A 12646-nucleotide genomic window follows, 5' to 3' on the forward strand; every position below is an offset into this window, starting at 1 on the left:
GGGCGTGATCCTGGAGACTCCGGATCGAGTCCCCCGTCGGGCTCCCTGCATGGAGCCTGCTTCTCCCTCTGCCTGTGTCTCTGCCTCTCTCTCTCTGTGTCTGTCATGAATAAACAAATAAAGTCTTCTTTAAAAAAGATTTTGTTTATTCATGAATAAATAAATTAAATCTTTTTGAAAAATATTTTAAATATTTTAAATCTTTTTTAAAATATTGTATTTATTTATTCAATATTTTTTCATGAATAAATAAAATCTTTTAAAAATATTTTAAATCTTTTAAAAAATATTTATTCATGAATAAATAAAATCTTTTTAAAAATATTTTGACTATTCATGAAAAAATCTTTTTTACAAGATTTTATTTATTCATGAATAAATAAATCTTTTTAAAAAATATTTGTTTATTTATTCATGAGAGACAGAGAGAGAGAGAGAGAGAGGCAGAGACACAGGCAGAGGGAGAAGCAGGCTCCATGCAGGGAGCCCGATGTGGGTCTCAATCCTGCGACTCCAGGATCCCGCCCTGGGCGGAAGGCGGCACTAAACCATTGAGCTGCGCATCTCTCTTTGTTTTAATCTGTCTCCCTCCACTGGAATGTAAACTGCATGAAGGCAGAAATTTTTGTTTTGTTTTGAACTTGTCTCCATAGAACCGAAAACAGCTGGTATTGAATGTATGGAAGTTGCTGCTGTTGATTATGATGAGGGATAGAAGCAAAAAAATGTTCGCCTTGGGCCCAGAAGGTTGCCCTATAGCTTGCATAGTTCTGATAAGAATCAAATACATGCTGGTTGCTACATTCACAAAGGGTCTCATGATTGCCGGTACTTCTCACCAATAGTTAATATCTAGCTGAATGATAATCACCAAAGAAATCTTGTGAAAGTCGTTTTATTAGTAGAAGTTCAAAGAAGACATGATCTAATACTCCCTGCTCATCCCTTCTTCCCTCCCCCTTGAGCACTGAGCATATAAGGAACAGCTTCACACAGCAGAAGTGCAACTCTTTCTGTCCACAAGTTTTGTTCCCATGCTACTTAAATAAACTTCATAAGTTGCATCCTAAAATGTCTCAAGAATTCTTTCTTGACCATGGAGCTTAACAATCCTGCAACAATTAAACCGGAATCAGGACATAAAATTTTATACTCATTGCCTATTACCAAGACAGTTACCAAGATTCCCTTACAAATCTGAAATCCCATGAAGAAAATCTATTATTCTGGGCTGCGGTGGGGTGGGAGGCAGAGGTGTAAAGGACGATTTGGAAAACATTCCTAGCAGATCAGTCATTTGTGTACACTCACTGAGTGATGTTGTTTAAGCCTGCATGGTGGGGCCCACCTCTGTGAGAACAAGGAATGCTGAGGTCCAGTTACAGTATTAAACTGTAGGATTACAGTAGCTTGAAAAAGACTCAGGGAGGAAAAGCGACTTGCCTGTGGCCAAGCCAAAACTAGAAGCAATTTCTGAAATTCAGGCCTGGTAATTTCTAAAAGCAAGAGGCCAGTAGGAGGGGGCAAATATCCCGAATGCCTGGAACAGTACCTAGCACACAGTAGGTACTCCAAATTCTTTTTTTTTTTTTTTTTTTTTATTTATGATAGTCACAGAGAGAGAGAGAGAGGCAGAGACACAGGCAGAGGGAGAAGCAGGCTCCATGCACCAGGAGCCCGATGTGGGATTCGATCCCGGGTCTCCAGGATCACGCCCTGAGCCAAAGGCAGGCGCCAAACCGCTGCGCCACCCAGGGATCCCGGTACTCCAAATTCTTGATACATTATTTAATTTCCTTTGAAGAAAAAAAACTTCAAACACTAATTTTGAGGAAATTACAACTACAGAAACTAAGTACCTGTGTGTACCCACCCCAAATATTTACAATTGCTTCAAGTTAGTTTTGAAAATAGGATGAATACTGTACTACAGATGGTTTCATCCCCTTCACTTCCATTTCCCAGAACAAAGGCTTGGATATAGTGTTTCTCCTAGCGTTTGCCATCAGTTCCATGTTACTGAACATCCCAAATCTGATTTACCAACCGTATTTGCCATCTCATTTAATGGATCATTCCCCGACCGCCCCCCCCCCCATACTCTAAACTCTAAGTTGCACTCACTCTAAGATCTCCTGGTAATAACTAATCCATTGTCAAATCCTGTTTATGCTACCTCCAAAGGTTTGTTTTTGGTTTTTATTTTTTAAAGATTTTGTTTTAATTTATTCATGAGAGACACAGAGAGACAGGGGCAGAGACGGAGGCAGAGGGAGAAGTAGGCTCTCTGTGGGAGCCTGATGCGGGACTCAATCCCAGGACCCCAGGATCACCATCCAAAGCAAAGGTAGGCACTCAACCCAGATGCTCCTGTTTGGTTTTTTAATTCAATTTCTTGTCTTCATTCCCACTTTCTCAGTCTGAGCCCCGTCAGCTCTGTTATCAATCCATCTCTACTTTTTTCTTCCTTCATGCTGCCACGCTGTCTACTAGAATTATTTTAGCTTCATCTGCATTACCATAATCTTTCAATGCTGTTGCACATGCTATTCCATTTTCTAGAGTGCCCTTCCTCCATCTTTTCACAAGAAGACCTCAGACTCACACTGTAAGACCTCCCTTAAACATTAAGGTGTCTCCCTACTACTTAGATGGTCCTTCATGGGAGAGGCCACTGGTGGTACTCTGGAATGCCCTGAAGCCATAGATTCGGTGCTTCATCTTATCGTGGTCCTCAATGCCCAATTCAGGTTGGATTCCCTGCACTTAAGGCATGAAGAGCCTACCAGACAAACCAGCACAAGACATCTGAGAAAGCATGCAACATTGACCCTGTGCTCCATAGAGAGCTTGGAGTGAAGACAGATAGGGCCTTACCACTACATTTATAATATAATGAATCATTGTTGCTCCTCTTCTCTCTTTTTTAAAAAAGATTTTATTTATTTATGTGTGGGAGAGCACCAGTAAAGGGAGGGGCAGAGGGAGAGGGAGCCCCAAAGCATGGGACTCGAACCCAGAACCCCAGAATCATGACTTGAGCCGAAGGGCTGACGCTTAACCAACTGAGCCTCTTCTCTTTAAAAGGATTTGCCCCTCTTCTGATTAGGAGGTTTGCAAACAAGAAAACAAAACAATTTTAAAATAGGAATATACTTAGAGTATCTTTAACTAATGGGATTTGTAAGAGGTCATGTTAATCTTAGCCCTTCTTCCTGCGAGATCTCCTGAGGGCAGATGCTTAACCAACTGAGCCACCCAGGCGCCCCTGATTCTGCCTTTTAAAAACAACAATGGACTGAAAACAGAATCAGATGCCTAACAGCAGATGGCCCTGTTCTCAAGTGGGGGCATTTTGTTTTTCTGCGAACCCCGCTAATGGGTAGCACTCCCCCACGCCTAAGTCTTTACCTCCTGTAGGAAGGAAAATTTAAAAAACAAAAACAAAACCAAAAAACCAAAAACTTTTGTTAATTAAGGACACTGTGCTGACAACTCTTGTCTCTGAAATCATAGATTATGAGAAACTGCTGTAGGGAATTATTTCGATGAGAATGGAACATCACACTCTTGCCTGAAGCGTCAGAGGCACATGGGTCATTTCATACTGAGGAGCAATTTTGATAAGCTTCCCCCCCCTCCCCCGGGTACCCTTCAGAGAGAGGGGTTTCAGACACAACTCTCCACATTTACCTCAACTTTGTATTTCTTTTTTTTTTTTTTTTAAGATTTTATTTATTTATTCATAGAGACAGAGAGAAAGAGAGGCAGAGGGAGAAGCAGGCTCCACGCAGGGAGCCCGATGCGGGACTCGATCTCGGGTCTCCAGGATCACACCCCAGGCTGCAGGCGGCGCCAAAACGCTGCCCCACCGGACTGCCCTCAACTTTGTATTTCTAAGGAGCGAGGTCACTGAGTCGGCTGGTAGACTCTGTGGTGGTTCTACTGGTAGACTGACTGCTAATGGAACCTGAGACAATGCTACTAACAGGACATGGCTCTCCCCAGACCCCCCAACCCCTCTGAGTAATTGAACTCCGGCTCCGTGCACCTTCTCCTGACTGAGAAGCTCTGTGACCCTCTTGACCCAAAAGGCCTATAAGGCAAATCAGAGCTTCCCTCTCCACCAACAATACCGCGGGCTGTTTTCTTCCCAAACCTGATTTCTGACTGGCTTCTGATTTCTTCTGATCAGATCTATGGACAATTCAGTAAAGATTCTGTTTGCTTTTCCTTTTTATAATCCCAGTTTTATGAATTTCCTCTGTTTCTAAATTATGATGAGATGAGTAAATTCTGAAGCGCAAATGAGGGTAAGCTCTGGTGGCTGAACTCCAGAGGCCTGGTTCAGAGCGAACCGACTGCCCCCTCAGCAGCAGCTCATATCCCCTGATTAGGTCCCTGCTTCTGGTTGTTTTCAGCCTGGGGTCAAGTCACCACCACAGGAGGTGCCCAGAGGAGGTGAGGGGACACTTTGCCAAGTGGCCAGGTTTGAACCCGACATCACATCTTTACAATTGCACAGTTTGAGGACACCCCTAAGGAAAGCCACTGACAGCAGACATTCATGCCCACAGTTGTGGCACATCCATTCTCCTATCTCCCTGGAGGCTTCACAAATCCACGCTGGATAGAAATTCTGAGAAATATTGTATATAAAACTATTAGGAGCCCTGCAGGCTGCTCCATTCAAGCTTCTTAAAATACAGAGAGGCTTTCTTAGCTCCCTGGGGAGAGGTCTGAGGCTAAGTCTGGCCATCATATAAGTGGCTGCTGGGGACACCACATTTTCTCCAGGCTCTTTTGGCCATTTCTTGCTGCTGATGCGAGAAACTGCTGTCTGGAGCAAGGTGATAACCTCAAAGGCACAGTTACTTTAGGGACCAGTAACATTTATGGCATTTGATGGTTTTATTATAAAGGCATACCTCATTTTATTGTGTTTCCCTTTACTGCACTTCACAGATACTGCATTTTTTTTTTTTTTTTTTGCAAATTTAAGGTTTGTGGCAACCCTGAGGTGAGCAAGTCTATCAGCACCATTTTCCCAATAGCATTTGCTCACTTTGTGTCTCTGTGTCACATTTCAGTATTCTCAATATATTTTAGGCTTTTTCATCCTTATTATATTTGTTATGATTATCTGTAATCAGTAATTCAATGTTACTATTGTACTGTTTTTAGGGGCCACAAAATGCATCCACACAAGATGGCAAACTTAATAAATGTTGGTGTGTTCTGACCGTCCCATTGACTGGTCATGTCCCACCCCATCCCCACATCTCTCTCCCTCTCCTCCAGCCTCCCAATTCCCTGAGATACAACAACATTGATAGTAGGCCGATCAGTAACCCTACAATGTCCTCTACGTGTTCGAACGAAAGAAGAGTTGCCCATCTCTCGCTGTAAATCAAAAGCTAGAAATGATCATGCTGAGTGAAGAAGGCAGGTCAAGAGCTAAGATAGGGCAAAAGCTAGATCTCTCGTGCCAGTTAGCTAAGTTGTGAATGCAAAGGTTAAGTTCCTAGAAGAAATTAAAAGTGCTATTCCTGTAAACACGGGACTGATAAGAAAGCAACATAGTCTTATTGCTGATATCGAGAAAGTTTTAGTCATCTAGATAGAAGATCAAACCAGCCACAACCTAATCCAGGGCAAGGTCCTAACTCTCCTCAATTCTGTGAAGGCCGAGAGAGAGGTGTGGAAGCTGCAGAAGAAAAGTCTGAAGCTAGCAGAGGTTGGTTCGTGAGGTTGAAGGAAAGAGACCAGCACCATAACATAAGAGCACAAGGTGGAGCAGCAAGTGCTGGTGTGGAAGCTCCAGCAACTTCTCCAGAAGATGTAGCTCAGATAACTCATCCTAAACAACAGATCTTTATTCCAGATGAAACAGCCTTATCTTGGGAGAACATGCCATCCAGGACTTTCATAGCCAGAGAGAAGTCAGTGCTCGGCTTCAAAGCCTCAAAGGATAGGCTGACTCTCTGGTTAGGGGCTAATGCAGCAGGTGACTTTTTTTTTTTTAAGATTTTATTTATTCATTTATGAGAGAGTGAGGCAGATGGAGGAGAAGCAGGCTCCATGCAGGGAGCCCGATGGGGGACTCGATCCCAGGACCCTGGGATCACGCCCTGGGCTGAAGCCAGACGCTCAACCGCTGAGCCACCCAGGCGTCCCAGCAGGTGACTAAGTTGAAGCCAATGCTCAATTACCATTCCGAAAATCCCAGGATTTTGTTCAATCTACTCTCTGCCTGTGCTCTATAAATGGAACAACAAAGCCTGGCTGACAGCACAACTGTTCACAACATGGTTTACTGAATATTTTAAGCCCACTGTTGTGACCAACTGCTCAGGAAAAAAAAAAATTCCTTTTTTTTTTTTGAGAAAGAGAGAGGCAGAGGGAGAAGCAAACTCCATGCAGGGAACCTGACGTGAGACTCGATCCCAGGTCTCCAGGATCACACCCTGGGCTGAAGGCGGTGCTAAACCACTGAGCCACCAGGCTGCCCGAAAGATTCCTTTTTAAAAAAAGTTTGTATTGAAATTTCAGTTAACATACAGTGCTATATTAGTTTCAGGTGTATAATATAGTGATTCAACTTCCATATAACACCGGGTGCTCATCACCTTAATCCCCATCACCTATTTCCCCCAGTTCCCCACCCGCCTCCCCCTGGGTAACCATCAGTTTGTTCTCTAGCGGGATCCCTGGGTGGCGCAGCGGTTTGGCGCCTGCCTTTGGCCCAGGGCTCGATCCTGGAGACCCAGGATCAAATCCCACGTCAGGCTCCCGGTGCATGGAGCCTGCTTCTCCCTCTGCCTGTGTCTCTGCCTCTCTCTCTCTCTCACTGTGTGCCTATCATAAATAAATAAAAATTAAAAAAAAAAAAGTTTGTTCTCTAGTTAAGAGTATGTTTCTTGGTTTTTCTTGGCTTGCCTCCCCCTCTTATTTGTTTTGTTTCTTAAATTCCACCTATGAGTGAAATCATACAGTATTTTCTTTCTTTGACTGACTTATTTTGCTTAGCATAATACTCTTTAGCTCCATCCATTTCATTGCAAATGCCAAGATTTCATTCTTTTTTATGGCTGAGCAACATTCCATTATACATGTATATATATACACACATACTACATTTTCTTTATCAGTTCATCAATCGATGGACACTTGGGCTATTTCCAATTTCCATAATCTGGCTATTGTAGATAATGCTGCTATAAACATTGTGGTGTATGTATCTCTTTGGATTAGTATTTTTGTATTAAAAGATTCCTTTCAAGATATTACTGCTCATTGACAATGCACCTGGTCACCCAAGAGCTCTGATGGAGATGTACAATGAGGCTGATGTTATTTTCATGCCTGCTAACACAATGTCCATTTTTAAGCTTATGGATCAAGGAGTAATTTTGACTTTCAAATATTACTATTGAAAAAAAATTTTTTTGTAACACTACAGCTGTCATAGATAGTGATTCCTTGGATGGAGCTGAGCAAAGCAAATGGAAAACTTTCTGGAGAAGTTTCACCATTCTAGATGTTCTTATAATAAGAAGTTTCACCATTCTAGATGTTCTTATATAAGAACATTCGTGGTTCTGGATGCCTGGGTGGCTTGGTGATTGAGCATCTGCCTTTGGCTCAGGGTGTTCATTGCATGGACATAACGCATTTGCTTATCTATTCACCAGTCGATGGAAATTTAGGCTGTTACAGATAACATTATTATGAACATTTCAGTACATGTTGTGTGAATGGTCTTAATTTCTCTTGGGTAAATACCTAGGTGTACGAGGGCCAAGTCATATGGTATGTTTATATTTAACTTCATTAAAAACTGACAAACTGTTTTTCCAGACAGCTGAATTGTTTTCCATCTTGCACTTTGACCAGCAGTATAGGAGAATTCTGTGTTCTTTTTTTTAAATAACAAGTTTGTGGTGTCTTTTTCATACAGAACTTTAAAATCGGAACATTATCCAGTATAGCAATCTTTTTTTTTTTTTTTGTGGTTGGTGCTTTTGGGTATTTATGAAATCCTTCATCACTTGGTTCTTCATGTTGTGATTCTTTTATTTGAAATTTCTCCTGAGAGGATTATTAGATCTTTTTTTTCCAGAAAGATCACTTTTGACATTTCCCCACAGTGGTGCATAGACAACATACACTTAGAATGGCTGATAATACAGCATTTGGTGTCATTGCAGAATAATGATAGGAAATTGAGGGCAAAAGCTCAAAGTCCTCAGTTAAGAAAATTACATTTTGTGTCATTGACGTTCTCTGAAGAATTCTTGTTTTTCAGCTGAGTTCAGCATGGAGTTGAACAATGCTTTAGCACAAAGATCAGCAAACTTTTGTTCTGTAAAGTACCAAGTAGTAGTATTTCAGACTCTGCAGACCATAGATCTCTGTCCCAGCTACTTAGCTCTGTTGTTTTTATGCAAAAGCAGGTGCTGACAGTTTGTAAGTGAATGAGGGTGGCTATGTTTCAATAAAACTTTATAGACACAGAAATGTGAACTGCATATAATTCTTATGTGGTACAAAATAATACTCTCTTTTGATCTTTCCCAAACAATAACAAATATAAACACCAAGTTTCACTTATGGGCCACAGAAGAACAGGCAGAGAGCCAGACTTGACCCATAAACCATAGTGATTTAGAATACAATCCTGATTTAATTTTTTAAAAATATTTTTATTTATGATAGTCACACAGAGAAAGAGAGAGGCAGAAGCAGGCTCCATGCACCAGGAACCCAACATGGGATTCAACCCCAGGTCTCCAGGATCGCACCCTGGGCCAAAGGCAGGTGCCAAACCACTGTGCCACCCAGGGATCCCTACAATCCTGATTTAGAATGCAATCCTGCTGACACCGCCGCCGTAAGGAAACTGGGTGATGTCATCATCCCCATTTTGCATAGTAGAGCATTAGAACCTCAAAGACTGAAGTTCATCCAATTTCGTTTCACTCTCTTTTACAGACAACATGGTTTTGGTGCAGAGGGAAAATCACTGGCCTCAGGGCATGTAGCAAGCGGAGTGACAATACCAGGCTGAAGCTTGACAATACCAGGCTGAAGCTCGGGTGTCTCCATTTAAGTCCCACCTACCTACCTCACCGCAATCCTGAAAGCTAAAACTTAAAACTAGATTCACAGCCACAAAATCCTTCTGCCACTTCTCAATAGCAGTTAAGCCTTTTTTTTTTAAATCTCAAAGGAATTTATTCTAATAAACACCTTAAAATTAAGGACTTACCAAACTCAAGCCCTCATATTTAATTTGTATTATTAAAACCTATACAATGGGAATAACAGTGACAACCGAATTAGCAATTTTGGTAAGTGAGATGACATGAGGATACCTGCGGGAAAATTATACAGAGAATTAAAATTGGTAAAATTCTAAAATACCATTAAGACACCCAAATTCTGAAAAGCCTATGGAAGTTGTCCAAAGCAAATTTTATTCCAGAATTTCAAAAAGGAATGGCAGTTCACCTATAAGTAGCAGAGAAATAGCCTCTGCAGATTAGACTCATTTCAGTAAACATCTGGAACCCAAGCTCCAGGAGAGCAGAGTCATTATCTCTTATTCAGAGTAGTGTCTCCTCCAGACCAGAGCCTGGGACATACTGGAGATCAGTAAATGATGGTTGAAGGATCAAAATCAGTTTGCAAAGAGAGTGACTCCGGGGAACTGACCTCTGAACTTTTAGGGTATGTATTTCAGCAGCTTTGGGATGCTTCTGTGTAAAAAACCTTGAAGAATTCCTCCTGGCCAAGAGCCCCATCAGAAGGTGGTCTTCTTCATCCCCCGGATGACTGTCTTCTCATCTGCTCTTAGCTTGTCACTTATGTCTGGAGTTATTATCAGTTCAGGATGTAATGAATGCATTGAAAGTACTGCCCTCTAAACTCAAACAATTGGAAATTCAGTGGTGGCAACCAATGTTTATGAATGAGTTGGAAGTGCTCAAAGTGCAGGCATTTATAAAAAGTCCTAACAATAAGAAATTCCCAGAATAATTTATTACCTATGCATTTCAATTTTCGTTGGGAGTTCTAATTCTCAGCAAACATTAATCAAGTCATCCCACTATCTTTCAGGTTGTTTTCCCCATTTTACAGATAGCAATTCAGCAAAAAGTTAAACGATTTGTTGCCAAGGTCACATGGAGAATGTAAATCTAAATAATTCATGATTTCAGCCCTCTCTCCTGCCATTTGTTAGACTAGAGGGAGGTTTGATGAGGATTGCCACTGGCTTCTCAGGTGAGCGACTGTATTTTTGCTGCTCTCTGCTACCCCCTGTTGATATGATAAGAGAAGAGCGGATCTCAAAGCCAGTATTTCTCAAAATTAGGTCCCACATCACCTGGGAACTGGTGAAAAATCCAGATTATGGGGCCCCACCCTGGAACACCGGATTAGAAACTCTGGAGGTGGGGTCCCCGCAGACTAATAACAAATCCACAAGTCATTCTGCTGTAATTTGATATTACATTTCTGCTTTAGGAACTAATGTCCTGGATTCCTAAATCATCATAAAAATGGTAAAGCCTCCTCACACTCCTCATGTCCTTGGGCCTTACAGGGAGAATATACCACCACCACTATGGCATATATAAAGTGCTTTCACATCCATTCAGTCTTCCAGGTGGATTTCTAGCAGCTCTTCAAAGTAAACTAGGAAAGGATTGCATGTCCACTTTACAGATGAAGAGGGCAGCCCGGATGGCTCAGCGGTTTAGCGCCGCCTTCAGCCCAGGGCGTGATCCTGGGGTCACAGGATCGAGTCCAACGTCAGGCTCCCTGCATGGAGCCTGCTTCTCCCTCTGCCTGTGTCTCTGTCTCTGCCTTTCTGTCTGTCTCAAATAAATAAATCTTAAAAAAAAAAAAAAAAAAAAAAGAGAGAGAGAGAGAGAGACCATGGTGTGAAAAAGGCCAAAAAACTTGCCCAGGGCTACTCAGCTTCAAATGGTGGGCCAGGATTCAGATCCATATTGTCTATCTTTACATTCATTTCCAGGACCTCTTCACTTAGTCCACAGCAGAGTTTCTGACATTTGGGACCAGATAAACATGGGGTGCTTTGTTGTGAGGTGACGTTCTGTAGATTATAGGATGTTTAGCAACATCCCTAGCCTCTACCCATTAGATGCCAGCAGCATCCTCACCCTAATTATGACAATCAAGAATTTCTCCTAATATTGCCAATGCCCCCAAGGGGCACAGTAATCTGTGGTCGAGAACCATTGACTTACAGCAATTTGTGTTCTGCAAATTTTGTACTCTTTGGAGATGATTTCAGGAAAAAAAAAAAAAAGCTTATTTTTGGCCTCCAAGACATCTATGAAATGGAAGAACTAAACTAAATGTTGGTGTCCACCAACTGCGTAAGACAATCTTGACTCCTCCTTAAGAAAATTAAGGATAATTAAAATAATTAAGAAAATTATTAAAAATTATTAAATTCCATCATATCTAGTATCCAATGTGTATTCAAATTTCTCTCCATTGTCACAAGAATATCTTTCATAGCTGTTTTTTTTTAATGCTAATATGCAATCTAGATTCCTAAATTGCTTTTGATTGCTGTGTCTCTTTGGTCTTTTTTAGTTTAGAACCTCAGTCAACAACTATGGCCCATGAACCAAATCTGGCCTACTACCTGCCTTTGTAAATATACTTTCGCTGGAACATGGCATGCTCTTTCATTACATATATGATTGCTTTCATGCTATACTAGCAGAGGTGAGTAGTTACAACAGAAACTGTATGGCCCATGTAATCTAAAATATTTACTCCCTAGCCCATTACAGAAAAAGTTTGCTAATCTGTGACCTAGATCTATCTTCTTGCCTTTATTTTTAATATGACACTGACTGTTCAGAGAGTGCAGAATGCTTGCTCACAGAAAGTCTTTAGATTGATCTGATTAATATACATTTATGTATTAAATTTATTGAAATTTAACATACTATATATACTTTAAAATATAAAATACTAATGAAATGATCAGTGCTCCATAGGACAGCATTAAACAACCTTTTATGTGTCCAAACCTATAAATGCAATAGAAAGGTGAATAATAAATTGGAAAAATAATTATAATTCCAAGATCTTATCTCTTTTCACACTTTATTTTTCAGGAAGGAGAAAAAAAGCATGTCCTATCTGACATCTGGTAGAGAGCTTTAATTACAAATGAAGGTAAAATCCTTACTGATCAAGTCTCTATATCATTTAAGTTGAGAAACCACTAGGAAAGCAGGGGCCTCCTTCTTTGGAAAATCATAATATATAATTTCAAATACTTGCACCAGAGTGTATAGAAATTCAGATATATACACAAGAGTGTCACCATCCTGAGTACAAGGCCATGTACCTAGCAACATGCCTGATACACAGAAAGTACTAAAGAAATGTCCATGGAATAAATGAATGAATACCACTCCTTTACACATCTCAGCAGGGCAGGTTGTCACGAAAATATTCACACCCATATATTAGGTTAGTATATACAAATTTTTTAGTGTAGGAACCATGCACATCACATTAAATGTTTGGCCTGTTGCTGTTTTGTTGGGATCTCATGCATGTTCATTGAAGTAGAATTCAGTTAGCTTGG

This window comes from Canis lupus, chromosome 18 (assembly GCF_048164855.1).
Source record: "Canis lupus baileyi chromosome 18, mCanLup2.hap1, whole genome shotgun sequence".
In the NCBI taxonomy this organism is placed as follows: Eukaryota; Metazoa; Chordata; class Mammalia; order Carnivora; family Canidae; genus Canis; species Canis lupus.